At 49.6% G+C, this 20229-nt stretch overlaps 1 protein-coding gene and 1 long non-coding RNA gene across 14 annotated transcripts in view; one reads left to right on the forward strand and one right to left on the reverse strand.

Moving 5' to 3' along the window:
* The window catches only part of TANC2 (tetratricopeptide repeat, ankyrin repeat and coiled-coil containing 2), a 182286-nt gene that overhangs the window by 13564 nt on the left and 148493 nt on the right, over window positions 1–20229 (forward strand). For 9 of the 13 annotated variants that reach the window (XM_090125169.1, XM_031600935.2, XM_090125175.1 and 6 more), the window contains exon 1: window positions 14436–14581. The gene's annotated coding sequence lies outside the window, so the exon portion shown is untranslated. Of the gene's footprint in view, window positions 1–4538; window positions 4686–14435; window positions 14582–20229 lie in introns of those variants that run through there. The other 4 variants (XM_090125172.1, XM_031600936.2, XM_090125183.1 and 1 more) reach the window with 2 other exon arrangements.
* LOC149914967 (uncharacterized) lies at window positions 1134–12855 on the reverse strand. Its single transcript, XR_016460038.1, has 3 exons — window positions 11606–12855; window positions 1572–1689; window positions 1134–1427 (listed from the first exon to the last, which is right to left on the reverse strand). It is a non-coding gene; the product is annotated as an uncharacterized LOC149914967 (long non-coding RNA).

The raw sequence follows: 20229 nt of genomic DNA on the forward strand, positions 1-20229 counted from the left end.
GAAATAAAGCTGAAATCAGGTGTGAGAAGGCGCTGTGTACAGCAGGCTGCTCCTCTCCTTGCTGGGCTGCTCGTGCTCTGAGGACGCAGTGCAGGGAGGCCCTGCCATCCCCCCCCGTATTCCCATCAAATAGCAGCAACCACGTCTTGAGAAGTTCACCAAACAGCTTTGAAATACAAATTGATTTTAAAATATTACTTTCCCGGTGTCAAACGTTTGCCAAGAGGCGAGCACTGTTGAAATTCTGCCCTAATTTGCTATGTAAATTAGGCTGTTAGGTTGAATCAATCTGCTTGTAAGTTAGCGTGCTAGGCAATGTGGGTTACGGGGGGTACAAACCATCCCGGTGAGACTTCTGCATTTGCATGAATTGCATTTGTGTTCCCTGCTCTCTTTATTGGGTGGTCGTGCCCCGTGTGTCACTGCAGTGCATCCCTGGTTCTGTGGGAATCTCTTCAGGGCACAGCATTGACTTAATGAGTTTTCACAGAATCACAGAATGGCCAGGGTTGGAAGAGACCTCAAGGATCATGAATCTCCAACCCCCCTGCAACATGCAGGGCCACCAACCTCCACATTTAATGCCAGACCAGGCTGCCCAGGGCCCCATCCAACCTGGCCTTGAACACCTCCAGGGATGGACGGGGCATCCACAGCCTCTCTGGGCAGCTGTTCCAGCACCTCACCACTCTCATAGCAAAGACCTTCCCCCTGACATCCAACCTCAATCTCCCCTCCCTCAACTTCAAACCATTTCCCCTTGTCCTGCTGTTATCTGCCCTTTCCAAGAGTTGATTCCCCTCCTGTTTGTAGGCTCCCTTTAGGTACTGAAGGCTGCAATGAGGTCACCCCGCAGCCTTTTCTCCAGGCTGAACAAGCCCAGCTCCCTCAGCCTGTCTTTGTAGGGGAGGTGCTGCAGCCCCCTGATCATCTTTGTGGCCCTCCTCTGGACCCTCTCCAGCAGCTCCCTGTTTTGAACAAGCAAAACACGGCATTGGAGGCTGAGGCACACAGGGAGCGAATGGCTGGGAAGCAATCTTTCTCCACATCTATCTGAAATGAAAGAAAAGCTTATTTTTCCAATAGAAAAAAAAAAAAAAAAACTTGTCAAAGTTTTTGGTCTTTATATTTCGAGATAAATAACGAGAAGAGCAGAACCTGGAGAAATACTCATCCGCCGTTTTGTCAGAGGATTGCTTTTCCTCTCAGACGTGAGGCAGCACTACCTGTGGTTGCTCCTTGCTGGATGCAGGTCCAAGGGACAGCAGAAAGCTTTCTGACGGTGCTGTCTGAGGAGGCTGCTTCCTCCGCAGTTATTCACAGCTTGTTTTGGAGAAACGCGCACGGGCTGCCCACTGAGTTTCCATTTCTGTTGCAGGGCCGTGTTATTGCTGCGTAATCTGTCGTACAATCACACAGGTTCTTCTCTTAAGGTTTGATAAAGGGAAAAGAAGCGTGGTTAGCTACGCCTACGCTGTTATGTCTTCTGCCATAGCATAGATCTTTAAGATAATGCAGAGATACAATCTGTGTATCCGTGCATTAAGGTGTTCTCCAACCCCACTGCTCACCTGAGACCGCATTTCTGGAAGGCTGTGAAGATCCCGCGGGGTAAAGTCTTCTCTTCTCCATTCTGGAGATGTGGCTGTTGGTCTCCAAGAGCTCCACAAGTCTTCTTTGGGCAGCAACCTGAGATATTGAACCCGCTTTTAAATAGGCTAAAAACAGCCTCAGGGTCATGCTGTCACTGTTTAGAATAATGCATTGAGCACGTAACACCTGGTAAGTGCTGAAAGTGTCACTGCCAAAACTGAGTTATTTTCATTTGGAAGATGTTCCAGAGCTTGACAGTGTTTCCCACACGTTTGTACTGCCTTCCAAATGGAAGAGTTTGGGAAACAGTAGTGCAGCACGGGTACGTCAGGGGGAAAGCTCACTGCAAAGTGAGCTGCTTGGATCGTGTTTGGAAACAGTCTTTCTCTGCGTCCATCTAAAATGAAAGAAAAGCTTATTTTTCTAATAATAAAGGCTTTGGACTTCTTCCATTCTTCTAGCAGTGCTGAAGCATAAAGGAAAGAAAAATTGCTTTTCTCGTTTCCCCAAAAGAACAAATGAAAAGACTGTAGGAAATGACATTAGAATGGTCAAAAATGCATGAGAGTTGCAAAGCCAAGATTTAAGCCATAGAAAAAGAGGGAACTGAGGCTCCCGTTTTGTTTTCTTCCTCACTTCTGCCTGAGCTCTCCTCGCTGTGGGCCCCGTTTTCTTTGCTGCACAGATGTTTACACCAAGGCAATGCCTAGAACATGTACAACACTGCTGTACTCCTTACAGGAATTGTAAGCAGCCAGCACAAGGCTGGCTAATTGCACAGAGCTGAGGGAACAATGCTCTGGGCTCGTGCTTTCCAGCTGTTATCTTTTCATTGTGTGTTTCACTTGTTTGCCTGCAGTTGTGTGTTTGCACTGTGCTGTCACAAGGCCCAGCAGTGGAGCTGCGATGTTGGCAGTGGAGCTGCAGCAGACGTGGCTCAATTATTGGTGTAAAGAACCTTTTGGCTTTTTTACAGTACTGAACGCATTTGTCATGAGTACTTAGCAAGAATAGCATCCGGAGGGCCGGTTGGAAGCAGGGAGAAGGGGAGGACCTTCACTGTACGTGGATAGAATTGTTCATTGCAAGGCCAAAATTACTTTAGATTGGCAGCTCTGGCCCTCAGCAGCTGTCCCCAAAGCTCAGCAATGCTCATCTGCTCCAGCTACTTTTGCTTGCGGTCCTCTTTTTGCCGATGAAGTTAATGTATGGCTCATGGTCACGCAAAGTCAGTTTGAAGTATTCCCCAAAGGTTTTGCATTTCTTTTCTGAATAGAGAGGAAAACAAAAAGGGATTGCTGCTAAAATTATGCTTTGTGTTATAAACAACCATTAGGTGCTGTGGGAGCTGCTATCGGTGGCCGGCCCAAGCTTCTGAGCGCTCATCTGCTCCACCTTCACCTATGGGTGATGCTGCAGCGAACTGAAGGAGCCATGGGAAGTGGCAGCAGGGACAGCATGCGCAGGCTGTGCTGGTAGCAGTGTTTGCTGAACAAGTGACTGATTTCATGGCATCCACTGCAGAGCGGTTTTATCAATACTGATAAGAGTCCAGTGCCGTAAATGAGGGGAATTTGGGACTGTAGCACCGGTATTTGTCAGGTGATGGACTTCTCCTGTGTTGGAAGGGAATACAGAAGGCTCTGTGTCGATGCAGAACAATTGGTTTGCATGGCTGGGAGGGAGGGATGAGGAGTGGGCTGCACTGTTTTGCCTTATTTTGTGGCAAAGGCAGAACCCACACTGGCCTTAGTGCCTGTCCTTAGCCCGTGTCATCTCTGCCCCTCCTCCAGGACAATTACCACAAGGGTTTTATGGGCAGCTGTAAATGTGTGTTTGAGAAGTTTAGAGAGATGTCCCTAATGTGTGCAATTTGCCCGGAGGGGAAAAAAAAAAGTATTATTTTATTTAGTTGTTATGAATCTTATTTAGAGGATGGTCATTAGAGTAGCCGTACCTGCTGTGCAGGAAGTGTTCAGAAAGCTAATGACTAAGGAAGTAGAGCAAGTGCACTCATAGGTATGCAGGGAAGGTAGCACTGACAGACACCAAGCACAGGGGGCAACGATGAAACAGATGGATGGTTCTCCAATGACTCTGGAATTTACGGTGTGAAACGGCCTCTGAAGCCAAGGGAGCTCTACTATTTGTTGGAACAGCACCAGGGTCTCAGCTTTGGCTTTGGAGGCTGACAGGGAACATGGGCATACATGGTGTGAGCTCTGGGAAGGCAGGCATGCTGTGGGTAGGGCAGCTTCTCCATGATGCAAATCCCAGAGCAGGATGGGCTGCAGCGCGTTCTCTGCTTATGGTCCTCCAGCCTTTGTCTGGCCTGTTTCCTTGTTCCTGTCGGAGGGTGAGGAAGAGGTTATGCTCTGCCCTCTGCCTACCGTGGCTGAGGCAACGCAGCCTGTCAGAAAGGTTAATTTGAACATTATCATTCTTTCCCGTACTGCGAAAGAAATGCTTTTTAAAGCTCAAACACTTATTTTTAGGATTGACAATACGCAGCTCTCTGTATTGGCCCACAGAAAAGTAAAAATAGTTGGAGGGGGATTGTGCAGATGTATGTGAATAATTCTTGGCAAAATCTGTGATATATTCCTCAAACGTTCGTCTTAAGACATTTCTCTTTCTCTTTTTTTCCCCTTTCATTTCCAGTTACACGTTTTGCTGCACTAAATCTTTTAAAATGAGATCATTCTCAAACACTGCCATTTGCAAATAGTTTCCTTGGTGCTGGGCTTTCTGCTATTTTTTTTAACAGCTTCTTGAGTGTCATAAACATAATTTCTATGGGTGAACATCAGACGGATTGCTGGAGTTAACAATGTCAGTGTGCTCAGACGTTTGCTGCTGTTGTGCTGTCCTTCCTTGCAGGCTCTGCATTGGAAGAATGCGTTCCTCTTGGCCTTGCTTACGTATCTTTACGTTTGTATGCACAGGTTTCCTAGCTGGGGCTCGCAGCATGGTTTGAAGGCAGCCAGGAAGGATCTTTAATGGCTCTCCTGGAAGATGTTCAGCAGCCACTCCCACTGAGTGCATCGAATGCTTACACACGGCTCCAGAAGCAATCTGCAGTGAAGTATAAGGTAAGGGATAACCACTGGAGCACTGCAGGCATGTGTTAAGGACACCTTTGGAAGCTGAGATTAAAACGTGTATCTTTTTGCTGTACAAGAGATACATCTAAGTTGTTAACTTTCAGACACCCTTGTTTTTCTCTGCATTGCTTGGGGCTGCAGCATGTACTGTTCCAGAAGTCCTGATAGCCCAGCCGTTACTTCATGTACTCCCTTTTCCCCATTAGTTCAAGCAGTCCCTTTTCCTCAGAGTGAAGGAATTCTATCTTACTCTCAAAAAATGAATATTTAAAGAGAAAACACTTGGAACTCCATCAGAGCCGGCCCTGGGAGCCTCTCAGGGAAGCTCTCCTCTCCCGTGCATCCAGTCTGGGCTCTCTGTCCCTCCAGCACAGTCTCACTGCTCCTCTGACAACAAAACAAACATGTCCTGCTGCCTCAACCAATGACTGATGAGCGACCTGGAGGCTTTATTTTTATTTTTACTTTTTATTTTACCTTTGCTTACTTCCTCTGTTCTGATCATCCAGCCTTGATCAAATCATCTCACCGAGTTACAGCAGGTCTCTATTTATTATCCCGATGTAAGGGACAAAGCACAAACCCTCTGCTGGGGTGTGCTGACATCACAGCTTGTGCTGTGTAGCACTGCTCTACTTCCTGCTCACAACTGAATTCCTAAGTGCTGTTTCAGGCTGCTTCTTTCCAGGAGTACTGTAATTTTAAATTTTGAATGCTTGATTTTGGTAATGGTTTTTTGTTTTGGTTTGGTTTTTTTTTCTTCCTCAAGTTAACGTTTCTCACCTTTAACTTTTAATCTTCTGCATCCAAACGTTTTCAGGACACAGATCCTGAAGCTGTCATTACAAAACATGGACTGCGAGGCTACACTCTCACTCACATCACACTCTTTTGCAAGTTTACTAATGCAGCCTTGGGTACATCTAAAAAGTCAATCGTGGACTCAGAACAGAAGTTGCCTCTCCTGGAGATTATGGTCTGAGGGCAGGCAGCCTATGGGGTACTGCAAAGACAGACTGTCCATAGGACAGCATCAGCACTGCAGTGGAGATGTGTAATCTCAGAGCTCTGGATGTAAGGACTCATCTCTAGGTCATGGGGGTCCTTGTCACCCACCTGCTGCTGTGGTGTAACGCGAGGACTCGATGTTTTCATGCCAAAGGCAGTTCAGAATGTTCTTGCTGAACCTTCCTTCGGATTCTTTCCCCTGGCTCCAGCCCCAGCCTTAGTGCTGCCCCAGCTCTTGTGGTGCTCATGGTTCTGCTTCGGTGCATCCTGAAAGCAGGTGCTTGTGTAACAAAGCAGGCAGGTCTCTTGCCCTCCACACTGCTTGCCTGGCTGCTGCTGTTCATTTTGCAAAGGGTGTGAATGGTCTCCATCTCCCATAAAAGTGAATGTAATTCAGGGTGTGTGGAAAGTGAAAGTACCGGAAAAACAGGCTGTTTTGTTACTGCCTTTCCTGATTCTGACTAGAACAAACTCGTTAGGGGTGTTTCTTGTCTGCTTGGGCTTCAGATGAAGAAATGCTGTTCATTCTCACTTCACACACAGGCTAGTGAAGGGAAGTGTCTTATTCTGCAAATGGCAGAGGAAAAATTTTCTCTTTTTGTTTTGTAAATAAGAAAACGGCTTGCATAGCTAGTGCTCAAACTGATGGTGGATCACTCATTTCTTACACGTAGTCACTTCATCTCACTTCACCTCATCACATACAAATACTTCGTTTTGCTTCCATTTCCCAAAGTCTTTATTTCATTAAACGAAATGTCCTTGCTCACTACACACACTCTGATTAGAACTGTGATTTTTTCAACTTCCCATAATTTCTGGTGCTCCCTCAAAACGTTCCTTTGGAAAATGCCATGTCTGTAGATGGCTGCACAGACTCCCGCATACAGGGTACCACCTGCTGTAGGGTAGAAAATCCAGCAGCATGATAGTCAAGGCTGCTGCTCCCCCTTCCCACATCCGGTTGGTACCTGGGAGGAGCAGCTCTAGGTGCTTTGTTTCTCTGGTTAGGTCACCAAAGTTGTTAATTTTCCTCTGCGCTCCTTCATCTGTGTATGGAGGTGAGCACAACATGCAGCCTATTGCTGTGTAACATAACCCTTGTCCGTGTGAAAGGACAGCACTTGCTTTGTTACCTTCTGCAGCATGTAGGTGTCCATGGGCTGCAAGGACTGTAGTAAATGACCGCAGATTGGAAAGCTTGGGTTGAGTTGTCTTAGCAGAAGGACTTGTTTATCATTGCCTTTCCCAGCTCTACTAGTTGCTCCATTACCCCCAACAGATCTTACCACTATTCTGTTTAGTTATCTGTTTACTTCTGTAAAAGACTTTGGGGAAGAAGATTTACGAGCTCTAAGTACAATTGTACGTATGCCTAAATATCTGAGCAAGAGAGCTGTGGACGTTGGAGCAGCACAAAGCACCCAAAGCTGACCAAACGTTCCCTGTGCTTTCCTTGCAGTGTTTTGCTTGGTTAATCAGGACACTTCTCAGTTAGGCATAAAATGAAAGTAAATGATGAGAACAAAGATGCGCTGAGCTACTTGACAAGACTTGAGTACAGGGTACAGGATCTGTGGGTGTTTGGCATAGCCCCAGCACTGCAGATATTTTAGCTCTTGCTTATTTTTGATTCGGCTCAAATATGGCTTACCTTAAAACAAAACAAAACAAACAAAAAAACAAAAAACCAAAAAATAAAAAAAAAAAACAAGTATCTGTTGTTACACAACAAAGATTCATAATGGAAGAAATTGCTTGGCAAAGCTATAGGCATGAGTTGTAGAGTTCAAGTGCTGCTCTGAACTATCCAGGCTCCAGCCTGTCATGGAGCACTCGGGGAACAGCTGGTTTGTTCTGTCAGATCACCCTCGTGGAGAGCAGAAATGTCTGCCCAGGGGGGCTGCAGAGAGGCTCAAGCCATGTGGCCACCTGCCATTGCTTCTGGTCTGGTGTAGACTTTGTAGTTTCAGAGGAAACTAGGGTGGGATGCTGAGGACAGCAGTAATGTTCCCAAATGGAATGGGACTCCTTCATAGGGATGAACCAGCACAGCACCTCGCTTTGATCTCTTCCAGTGAAGAAGCCTTAAACTTCTGGCTGAAGAGTGGTGGAGGGGCCTGCAGGCAGTGGCAGAGAGCCCATGCTGCCCATCCCTGCATGGATAGCTTGGAGGTATTGCTGGGCTCCTTTGCCACGAGCATGCATGGAGGGAATCCAGTGGCAGCAGGAACAAGCTGTAGCTCTCCAGAGTTGCCTCATTAAGTATAAGTTCATTATCAACCTTTGTTTCGCAGTGTAGGTCCTCTGGAATAGGAGGAAGAAATTACTTTATGTGTGAGCTTCTGTTAACTGTCAGTGCAAAAGACCAATATACAAGACACAGGCAAGGGCTGCAATGGCAACTGGGATCAACTGAAGTAAGGAAAGCGTTAAAAAGGAACTGCAGATCAAAGCGTCATTTTTCACTTTGTAAGTTCACCTCAAGTACCTCTACAGTGTCATTAGTCCTGAAGATCTGGATTCCTGTGCTGCCACAGAGTGCTAATATTGCTAGCAGAGGGATCTGTCACTGAACTGCAGCCACCTCCAGGGTGTAAAACAACACCAGACTGGTGGCACACAGGAGTGGCTCACAACTGTCAGAAAGAAGGTTCAGGAGAATAACAGAGCAGTTGGGAAGGTCTGCAGGAAGGGCGTATCAATAAAACATGGAGTAACAGGCTCAGCAAGCTATGTTTTGGGCATTTCTGTGCTTTTAAGATACACAATTCTGAGGAAAAAAATGCCATTAATTGTTACCAATAAGAAGCTGAGTCCCCATTTTTCCCTTTCTGGCTGATACCAGTGCTCCCATGGAAGTGATGTGAGGACTGTGCCAGGCCTGGCAGATCCTCTGACCTGTCACCTTGCTTGGGAAGCTGTCGTGAGAAAGGCAGCAATGCTTACAGGAGACACTGAGTAGGAACAGAGAAAATTATGATCATTTTCCTGAAATGAGAGACCCACACCCCCTTTCATAATAAGAAAATCCTTTGAGTGTAGCCCACACATGTTTCAGAGGCGGCTGCTTTACTGATCATTGCAAGCCAAAATGTTCTGTCAGTACACACCTACTTCCCAAAACCAGTTGGGTTCATTAAGAGAAGGTTGCGTTGTAGTTCATGTGCCTTTTGGAAAATGGAATAAACAACAATCTTGACTCCCTTGGGATAAAAAAAAGTGCAGATTCTGCCAGTTGGTTTGTAATATGAGCGTGCTTTGCACGGTGTATTTTTACAGCTGCCTTATCAGTTTCCTGAAATGAATCAGGGCAGAGCAAGCAGTTTAGGAATGTCATGAAAAAAGGATTTGGAGCGTCGATGCGGTTCGCGATAATGATGCCCTCTTGGGATAGCATTTCAGAGTCAGGAGATATCCTACTGGGGATGGGAATAACGCTTTTACAATATTATTGCAAACAAGTTCATCAGCTGTTGTGTCTGCCCTGGGCTGGAGGCAAGCTCTTTACTCTTTGTGACAGTCTGACTTGATGCCACTACTGGACAGGAGGCACTTCCAGGCCTCCTGCTGTGAGATGCCATTTTGCCAAATGTGGTGGTTTCTGCCATTGTAATTCATCTCTGTGGGAGCTGAGGGATCACTCAGAAGTTTGCAGAGCTGAGTGCTTCCTAGTGCTGAGGCATCAGCTCCACCTAAACAGCTGCTGAGGGTCGGCCTTCTGCACATCGAGGGCTGCTGGGACCAGTGGGGCTGATATGGTGTAGGAGAATCAGAGGAGGAAGCGCTTCACTGTGTTAGATCTGGAAGGAGCTACTGTGCTGTTTCCTCTTCACCTGTGCCCACTTAACAAAATAACCACTCAGACCAACGCTCTCGTATAGCACTTTGGATTTTGGGGTAGGCGAGCAATAAAAAAATCTATCTTGATTGATTGAATGGGTTGAACGGGAGACGTGATGTGCTGGAGAAGAATCTGACTGGTTCTGTTAATGCTGGGATGGGTTAAGGGAGTGTCTGGGGCAGTTTGGATAAATACCCGTTTTTCCATCACCACTGAGTTGCAGTGTATTTGACAGAAACAGACAGAGTGAACCAAAGCTTTTTCCTTTTCTAAGAATGACTTTGACTAAAGCTGTACTCTTTACAGTAGAGCACGTGAGATCAATTTATCAAACCGCCGACAGTTATGCGTTAAATAAATAGCCTTATTATTTTGTTGGCTTGCAAAGTATTGATTGCTGCTTTAGAACCAGTATTGTTCCAAGGTCTGATGGTGAAGGAGTGCTGTCTGGTTTCCCTAAAGGTCCCGCAGGTGTGGGCTGCAAAGGGTGGCAGTGCCCTATGAATGCCTGCTCAGCAGAATTCTGTGCATCAGCTTTGTGGTGTTCTGAATTCAGTGCTTTCCTCACAAGGTTTGTTGAAGTGGCTAGAGTTAATAGTTTTCTACCTACCTGAAAAGCTTAAATTGCACTAATCTGGATGGAAGATAACGTTCTGCAGCAGGACTTGTATCTGCACAGAACCACTGCTTCTGTCCACACATTGCATCTGCCCTTACAGGCTGCTGCAAATTGCCCAGGGAATCCAAGCCATGACTGCAGTGCCCAAACCAGGCTCAAATTTACCTATTTTATGACAAACACTTACTGTCTCTGTGGATAGGATATCCTGGTGTTGACACAAAGTCTATTTCAATGCTTAACCATCCGTGCCATTAAAAAATTACTCCTGATTTCCAATCAGAATCATCGTTGCCGTGTTTTATTCTCGGTACCTCTTGTCTGTTCATCTCAGTGATGGAGAACAAATAATTCCTTGACTTTCCTGTTGATCTTAGACATGCACGTTTCCTTTTGTTTTAGCACACCAAATTGCTCCTCTTAGTGGAGAAGAGTATAGGAATAAGTGGGACAGGCAGAAAATAGCACCATAATTGGTCTTCTTTTTCCTGGGCAGTGTTTATTAGCAGAAGTGCTTTCTTAAACCAATTGGGCTAATTAGAACCACAAGATTAATTTTGGAGTGTGCAGCCCCTATAGCAGCAATCTGTGTCTGAACTCTGTTGTGTGAAGTGGATTAAAAAAATAGAAAGCTTCTCAAAGTTTTCTGGCTGTTCTCATTGGTCAGCCAATTGATGTCATGTTTGTGCACGCAGACCAACACAGCAAAAACTGGTCCGTGCTGAACAGCTTTCCAGAATGCTGGGCCAGAAATACAAAGGATGAGGGTGTGGGAGGTTCCAACTGATGGCCACATACAAACTGGAAGTGGAGCTGCTCTCAGTGTATGGTGGCCACAGAGTGTGTCCCATAAATAGCTGTTAGCAGAACTGAGTTGTGTAACGCTGCTCCTACCACAAATGAACACTTGATTGCCATCAGCAGTCATTAACTCTTAGGGACAGAGTTAAGTTGGTCCTGGTGTGACTGAGCGAGGAAAAGCCAGAAGCTGCTGTTCTGTTTGGGCACACACAAATTCTGGTACCTTCTGTCTGCAGAGAACACACCAACTCTGTAACGTGAACAGATCTGAAGGTGCAATAATGACCTTTCTTTACATGAGTGCTGTTTGCACTCTGATCGCTGTACCCCGGTGTGCCAGAGCTGCATTATTTCACTCAAGATGTTATCTTGATCACATGCAATCATTAAAGCTCCCTTAGTGCCTCTCAAGTGGAAAATGTTGAGCTTGGCATTGTTGCTGAATTATGATCTGCATAAATACATCCTCTCTTCCAAACTTGCAGTTATGATTTGCCATACACTATTATTCTTTCACTAATGGGTGTTTGCTGTTAAACAGAATCTCTGAGGTTTCCCTTTGCAGTTGGTTCCGCATTGTCTGCCCATCGCACCCCTGAGCAGGTGTGTGCAGGAAATGAAGCTGCTTTTACTTACCCTTGTTCTTGTTTATCCTCAAAAGTTCTGTTTGGAAGTCCCTGTGTCAGCTGTTGCTCAGATGGAGGGCATTGCTGGTGTCCAAATGCAGTGCTGATGGTAGAGGAAGGATCACAAAGCATGCATTTATTCCCATTTAGACAAAATGCAGTCAGTTACCCACAGGTCAAAATGCTCTTGCCAAAAATTGCAAAAATGAAAATTGAACAGCCAGCGAAACAAAAATCTCCCTTCTGCAAAAAAAACCCAACCCCAAATCTATTTGAACACTCCCCAGGCTGCACGAATAGACATGCTGTTCATTAGTGAAGGGATGGTGGAACCGCTGTTCTGTCACACTGCTGCAGCGTGAAGAAAATAAGCATCTTACATCTAGAATTACTGTAAAATGTTTCCTCCATAGGCATCGATTTCTTTGGTAACAAATGTTGTAAGCAATGTTTATTTTTATATGGTCACGCTGAATAGCATCCATCTGGAAGTTTATCTGATGGTATCTGATTTAAGAGACCGAGTGTTTTAATATCTTACCGTAGGTATTCCGGCTGATTAAAAGACAAGATCTTGTTTATTACAGCCATTTTATTTTTCTTTGCTGTTGTACAAACTTCATGTCAGTTTGCTGCAAAGACCACACAAAACATAAGGAGTTGATTGAGGTTTGATGTCGTTTTTTGTAGCTCCCTGTTTCATTAGGAAATTGTCTCCATCAGTTTGTCAAGCTAAGGGGCCAGAGGTGGTAAGATGTGGATGTGACCAGAGGGGAACTTGGATCGATTTCTGGAGCAAAATCCAGAATGGTGACCCTGAAAACTTCCCCCGTCCCTGAGTCCATCCTTGAAGCCTTAAGTGCTATGGGTATTTTGTGTTGATATTCTTCAAATACGTGCTGTTGTCCCTCTGCAGGTCTGGGTGGGTTGGTGCCATACATAAAATCTGAACAGCCAGGATGCAGGAACCAAGCATGCCTGTGTGTCCCAAAGGCATTTTCAGAACAAACCTTGTGTGTTCCAATGGGTTCTGACTCCTTGCAAAATGCAGAGGTGTTGGGGTGGCAAGCAAGGATGCTTTCTTTTCAGTCTGCAGGGATTTCAAACCCAAGCACTGACTTGGAGCAGTGGGTTCCTACTTGGAGGGCACCCAGCTGAGATTAATGCAGTGTACATAGCCTGTGCACACAGCAGAAACACATCGGAATCACATCTGCTTCAAAAGTTCCTACAGCCAGACTGCTGTAAGACCTGGGGAAACCATTCCACGTGCCTGTGCTGAAGCATTCACTTTTGACCACTGTGAGGACAGTGAAGAAAACGGACCCTCTGTGACTGCTCCTAAATGCCTCGGGGTGCCCAGTACCAGCCAGTATTGGGCTCACACGGCTAAGTGTTCAGACATTTAGGTTCAGCTCCTGTGTTCCTGTCTGCTCTCCTGCCGTTGCCTTGTTCCCTTTGGCTCCTCAGCTCTGTATGGGAGCATCACATCTTCCTGTCGTCCACAAACCTACGGCCTGGGATCTGTTTTCTTTGTAACGATACGGCGACATATATAAAGCAGCTGACATCAGTTCTGAGAATATTTTCTCGTAGGTGGAACTATTATGTTCACGGTGCTGTAACGCAGAGGCAGTGATTTGCTATGCTAATAAGTCGCTGAAGGAAAACACGGGAATTATTCTGACGACGTCTTATTCCCCTCTAGTGTACGTGGTTGAAAAAGACCAAAGGGCAACAGTGGATCAGCAATTAGAGACGGCACTTCTGCTGGGAGCTGTGAAGGAGGTGGGAGGCTGCGGGTTTCTGTTTCTGGAAGGTTCCGTGCTGCTGTTCTGCTGAAGTGCAGATTGCTGGGCCTCGAGGGCTGCGTGGAATCCCCAAACTCAGAGCTGTGGGGCTGCGGCACTGAGGGATGGGCTCAGCGGGCACGGTGGGGGGCTGAGGGCGCTTCTGCAACCTTCGTGGCTGTGTGGTGATGAAGTACGTGATAATGTGTTCGCTCTGGGCTGTGCCTGGTTGCTGAAACGTGGCTTTGATCCCCAAAATGTGGCTCTGATCCCCAAAATGTGGCTCTGGTTCTTAAACACGGCTCTGTCCATCTGCTGTGACAAACGCACAGCCAAACCCGAACTTCTTCTTCTTCTGATCCCTTCCTGAGTGGGGTTTTTCCACCATCCTTGATTTTTGCCCACACCCCTGTTCACCCCATTGCTTCACCGGCACTGAGGGAACGGGTGGGACAGGGCATCGTCCAGCCCAGCGAGTGTAGGGACTGCAATTAACCTAATTAAAGGGAACGCTTTGTAGCGCCGCCGAAAAGGTCCTTCTCTTGAGTAAGGCCGAAATATCAGCCTGTCCGCCGGAGCGGGGCAGGGCAGGGCGCCGAGATGCGGCCGTGCCGCCTCAGCCCCGCGCTGACCGACGCCGCCTGAGCGCCGCTCCCGCCTTCCCGCCCTCACCGCGGGACGGACGCGCGACCCCTCACAGCGCGGAGCCACGCCCACTCGCGGCTTTTGGCCACGCCCACTCGCTGCTGCGACCACGCCCAGCGCCGGCGGAGGAAAGGGGGCGCGCTTTGCATAGCCACGCCCCCTCATGAATACCCATCCGCCCCGCCCGCCTCACCTCCGCGCGCGTCGCGGGGACGAAAGGAGGGAGGGAGGGAGCGAGCCCGGGGGCGCGCCCGCCGTTCCCTTCCCCCTCCACCCGGGGGGCGAGCGCGGCCCCGCCCGCTTTTTCCCTTCGCCCTCCGCGCGGCCCTGCGCGCGCGCGCCCGCGAGGCGGCGGCGCGCTGCTCCGGAGGAAAGGAGTGAACGCGCGGGGCGGGGAGGTGGGTGCAGAGCCGCCGCCGCTCCCCGGGAGCAGCCGCAGAGCCGCCGCCCCCCCGCGACTCCGCGCCGCGCCGCCCCTCCCCGCCGGGCGCGCGCCCGCAGCGGCGCTGTGCTGAGCGGGAGCGTTGTGTGTGCGGGAGGGCCGCCGGCAGGTACGGGGCGTCTGTGTGTCGGGGGGGGGGGGGGGTGTATGTCGGCGACATGTCGGGGGGGGAGCGCGGTGCCGGGGGGTTCCGCGGCTCCTGGTTGTGCGGGGAGGGGGGGGCGGCCTCGGTGCGGGGAAGCGGAGCCCGCAGCGCCGCCAGCGTCTGGAAATGAGGAGGGGGCGCGGCGCGGGGTGCGGGGATTGGGAACGGGGATTGGAAGGGGGACGGCCGCGGGGGGGTCGGCGGCGCTGCTTCGACGCCCCGAGGGGAGGGGAGCGGTGGCGGAGCGGGGCGGGGGGCGCCGAGCCGCAGCGTTGCCCGGGGGGGGGCGGAGGGGCTGCGCGCGGTGCGGGCGGTGGGCGCCGCCTCTCCGCTCCACCTCGGAGCGCGGAGCGTCCGTCCGTAAGGCGAGAATTCAAAAAGAAATCCCTGCGGAGGTGCGGGAATCGGCGCGTTTCGGTGCTGCGGGCGGTGCGGTGGGAGCTGCGTTGGGATCGGCGCGCGGTTGTAACGCGGGGCTGTGCGGGTCTCCCTGCGGCTCCGCTCTCACGGCTGACTCACGCGATGCTGGGGATTCATTCGTGCTCGGCGGCGGCTGCTGCTCTGTAGCGGTTCCCATCTTGCTTTCATCTCCATTGGTTTGGCCGTTGATGCGCTGTTTGTGTGTCTGTTTTTTAGCCGGAGTTCGTTTTTTTCTGAGCAAAAATGTGTTTCCTAAGGTACCTTTCAGCATTTCAGGCTATGCACGCTAGATTGACTTTCTGTGAAACCTTCAGAATGCAAGTCTACGTCGAACGCAACCTTTAGAATGGAGAAACCCTCAAACGTAGCCGGCAGATCGGGCGAAATGTCAGTTGTTTTTTACTGCAGCAATGCATGCAGGCACACCCACCTTCCAGCCTGTGCTGCTCTCGATGGATGGCAGCGTGTGGCACAGTGCGTGGCGGTGCCTCTGGCCCAGATGTGCGTCCCTCAGCACAGCTGCACGCAGCGGGTCCTGCAGGCTGTGCTTCCCATCTGCTTTTGCAGCAGAATGCTTCACCTGCGAGCTCTCCTGCATTGCTTACAGCAGGTTGGAGGGTTGCTGGCGTAGAATCTTAGTCTGCCTTTCATTTCAGGGTGCTGTTACATCAGTAATAGCTTGTGGATGCCCCATCCCTGCAGGCATTCAGGGCCAGGCTGGATGTGGCTCTGGGCAGCCTGGGCTGCTGGTTGACGACCTGCACACAGCAGGGGGTTGGAACCAGGTGATCATTGTGGTCCTTTTCAACCCAGGCCATTCTATGATTAATAGAATATATAACTTATTTTATTAAACAACAAAAGCAAAAGGAGCTGGGAAGCTCTCTAGAGCTAAACCAAACCAACATAAAGCCCGTGGTGCATTGAAGAAGGGGGAAAAAAAACAAAACACAAAACCCGCAGAACTTTGTGTACGAGTTCTTATGTAAGTTATGTTCTTCTCTACCCTTCATGCAAGTTTTTCCTTCTCTAGAGCTGGGCTCTGCTGGGAGGTGTGAGCTCAGCCAGTGCCCAGTGCAGTGCTGTGCCCATGGGATGTGGGTGAAGCCTTGGGTGTCTCCAGGAGCAGCACTTCCAGGTGTGTACAAGTCCATCAGGGCAGTCTCACAGCCTTCCTTGTGTCATTCATTGGAACTCTTGCAGTCAGCTTCATCGCTCCAAATGGCTTCTTGTACCATTGGGATGGGGCTTTGTGCCCAGCATGGTTAACACGTAGGCGTGGACATTGGTGAGCACTGCATGCATCTGTGGAGTGAGCTCTGTGCTCATCACCTCGCTGGGAGCAGCCGACCTGCTGGTGGTTCCTGACTGCCACAGAATCATAGAATGGCCTGGGTTGAAAAGGACCACAATGATCACCTGGTTCCAACCCCCTGCTGTGTGCAGGGTCACCAACCAGCAGCCCAGGCTGCCCAGAGCCACATCCAGCCTGGCCTTGGATGCCTGCAGGGATGGGGCATCCACAGCCTCCTTGGGCAACCTGTTCCAGTGCCTCACCACCCTCTGGCTGAAAAACTTCCTCCTCATATCCAACCTAAACCTCCCCTGTCTCAGTTTAAAACCATTCCCTCTTGTCTCATCACCATCCACCCTTTTAACTCTTCCCCCAAATGCACATGTTCCCTTCTGCTCTGAGGTGAGCAGCATTCCTGCTGTGTGCACTGCACAGAAACCTGTGTTCAGAGCCCACTGCATCTGCAGATGTTTGCAGGGATGAGGAATGGGACCATTCTTATGTTTTATTTGCTAAGTGGACTTTGAGCTTCAAGAAACAATTTCAGCTTATGCTCCTATGAATTACTCTAGTCCCATTACTTTACAGATGTGGAATGCAGCTGTTTGGTTTACATTCACTTAAAAAGTAGGGAGTTTGAATGCAGACCCTGCGTTAATTAAAGGGGGAAGCAGGTTGGTGTGTGTGCCTGCAGCAAAAAGAGCTGGGAACGTGGATGGAGCCCCAAAATGTGCTTGTGGCACTGCCAGCTCTGCAGCATGGGGTGGGTGGGCAGGCTGGGGGCAGCCTGCCTTGTCCTCCCATGGTGGGGGTCATCCATAGCCCTCCCTGTGTTCTTTTGGGCAGCACTCACTGCTTGTCTTCCTGATAGGTGTTGAATGATTTATTTATGCTGCTGCGGTGTGAGAAACTCCACCTTGAAAGCTTCTCTTTAAAAAAGCATCGGTAATTATAGAGTGCCGCTTTCATGTTTGACTCAGATTTATTTTCGTGCCACGCTGCCTGACTGCTGGAGGAATCATTGCTTAAAAACACATGGAGCAGGCGGTTTGGTGTGTGCCATGCATGGAGAGCCACGAATCACACGTGTTGACATTGCCCATGTTTGTTATCTGCGTTGTGGAAGGAGCACAGTGTGACTGGAGGTGGATGGAGGCTCCGTGGAAGGAAGGAGCTGCTTTATTTCTCCCTTAGGAGAGGTCTGTCAGAGCCGTGGTGTTGTTGGAGCAGTGGGGTCGGCTTGTGGTTGACACAAGTGGAGCACTTGGTGCACATCCCAGCCTTCAGATCCTCATGTGTGTGAATAACCCTCTTTCTGCCCCACAACCGCTTCCATTCACGCTGCCCCAGTCCATGTGAGTTACCAAAGAGTCATCTGATGAGCACTCCTGACCCGGAGCCAGGCAGAGCAAATGCAGAGCTCTGCTTGTTCCTGGGCTGACACACGGGTGTGCAAACAGCAGATTTTGTGTGCTTTCCTTTAGCTGCAGCTCAGAGGGGCAGTGCTGTGCCTGCCTTCCTCCAGGCTCGGGGCATGGAAGCCATTTGTTCTCAGAGCCTCTCAGCCATGCTGGTGAACGTTCTGTTGCCCAAATCTTACTCTCAGAACCACAGAATGGCCTGGGTTGGAAGGGACCCCAAGGATCGTGAATCTCCAACCCCCTGCCACACGCAGGGCCACCAACCTCCTCATTTAATACTAAACCAGCTGAAGTTGCTCATTGAGGTTGGATTGCAGCCATGGCTGTTGTGTAGCATGGAGTTGGAAGGGTTACGTTGGTGGAAGAAAGTCTGCTGGGTAGGTGAGCTCTTGTTTTCAATAGCAGTTGGGAATGCGTTAGTAATTAATGACGGGGAAAAGAGAGATGGCTGATCTGTGTCTGTGCAGCAGAGGACCTTCCTATTTGCTTGCTTTATTTTTCCCTTCGTGCTGCTCACGATTTAGCAGAGAGTTTTAGGGTGGTGTGGTTGGGTCGCAGTTGGGCTGGATGATCTTGAAGGTCTTTTGCAACCTGAGCAACTCTGTGTTTCTGTGGTTGTATGTCGAGGACAGGCTGGTGAAGCAGGGATCCCCACCAGCTGGGCTTTCTGTCCTTGGATCATAGAGTGTGAAGCTGGAGGGGCCCGGTGGTGTCGGAGCGGTTGGCTGATGTGTGGCTGAACCCTGTTCACAGCCCTGCCATGTTGTGCCTGGCATCTTTCCTGGGCTGCTTCCCTCTGAGTTTGAGAGTCTATTTCATATGAAGTTGGGGTGAAAAGCTGGGAGATAACTGCAGGGAGAAGATGTGAGTTGGGGTCTTCCTGGCTGTGTGTCAACGCTCAGCTGCAGGAGGACGTGTGAAAGGGCTCAGATGCTTTCTGCAGTGGTGGATGGCTCGTAGCTCCTTTCCTTTGCAGCGTGCAGCAGAGGACACGTCTGCCCTTGTGTTTGCCCCTATGCATCTCCTGCAGAGCGTGTTTCCTCTGTGCACATCTATTATTTCCTGTGGGTTCTGCATTGAGATGCTATTTCTGACAGCTGCATGCTCATGGTGTTCCAGATAGCAATCAGAAGAGGTCCAGGAGCTGAACATTGAGGGCACTGAGGTTCTTAATGCTGAGATTGTCACCTGGGAAGCATGCACCTGTGGGCAGCAGCAGCTGTGTGGCCGTGGGGGGGGGATGGCAGCGTGATGCTCAGGGCCTCTGAGTGCAGGACATTGTGCAAAAGGATGGACCTTCCCATAAGGCAGCACATCTCCTGCAAAGGGCAGGTAGTGGTCAGGGAGGGACAGCTTCCCCTCCTGGAGAGATATTATGGGAGGAATAAGGGAGGTTCTGAGCAAGGGGAAAAACAAGTGAAATGTTCTGAGGATGGACTGGCAACGTGCTGAACGTGCGGAGATAGGAAGCAGAGGGAATTGTGCATCAGGCTTCTGTGGCAGCTGTAATGCTGAGCCCGTGGAGCTGTGCAGGAGAGGGTGGGTGCAGCGAGCCATGGCAGGCAGTGCTCGTGCTGTGGGTTTTTGCTGGCCAGCCCCCAGCCCTTGGGCCCTGCAGTTCTTCTCATGGCTTTGTGTTGAAGGATTTGTCAGAATGGTGGGGTTTCATCTGCAGTGCTTCAGGTGTGGCTGCTGAAATTGGGGCCTGGTACTTGCTATGTTTTTGAGCTGCTTGAATAACTCCTATTGTAAGAAGGGGGAGATCTCCCATTTGCAATTATAACAGGCATTGCTGCTCGGATCGCTCTTTCCTATTTCATTTTCTGCATAAGGTTTGGTCGGAGGCTCCCAGCTCGCATCCCACTGTTGCACCCATTCTCTGGGGCAGCTGGGGCTGCAGTCTCTGCAAGCAGCCTTCCATCAGCACAGCCCAGGGGTGGTTGTGCGTTGGGGCATCTGCTGCCCCTCTGCCTCCAGGAGCAGGGATTTGGTGCAGCAGGCACTGAAGGAGGGTTGTTCTGAAGGCTGCAGCCATAACGGAGCTGCATGTGCCCACCTGCGTTCTCTTCAGGCTGGTGATGTTATCTGTCTCTGGATTTCTTTTCATGCGTCGCTGACAGCAGGCAGTGCTCCTACACCTCCTCAGCAGAGGTGGAGTGTTACCATCTGTCACCGTGTGGGCAGCAGTCATCCCAAAAAGTAATGGCAGTGGGAGTTGTTGCCAGTTACAAGTTGTGATCACAAGCCAAATGGCGCACTTCTAAATTAATACGTTTCCAAAGGGAAAGAGATGCAAGTGTTTATTTTTGCAAAGTATTTTCTCTCTGCACTCTGCTGGGGTCTTGGCTTGGTGGTGTTCAGTGTGTGAAGGACCATCGCCCTCAGTGCAGTGATAGGTGGGGAACTGAGCCCATGCAGGGCTGCAGATGGGGGTCTTGTAAGAGAGTGAATGATGGAGTGGCTCCCGTTGGCTTTGC

The sequence above is a fragment of the Phasianus colchicus genome, chromosome 26, assembly GCF_987193195.1.
Source record: "Phasianus colchicus chromosome 26, bPhaCol1.hap1.1, whole genome shotgun sequence".
Classification (NCBI taxonomy): Eukaryota; Metazoa; Chordata; class Aves; order Galliformes; family Phasianidae; genus Phasianus; species Phasianus colchicus.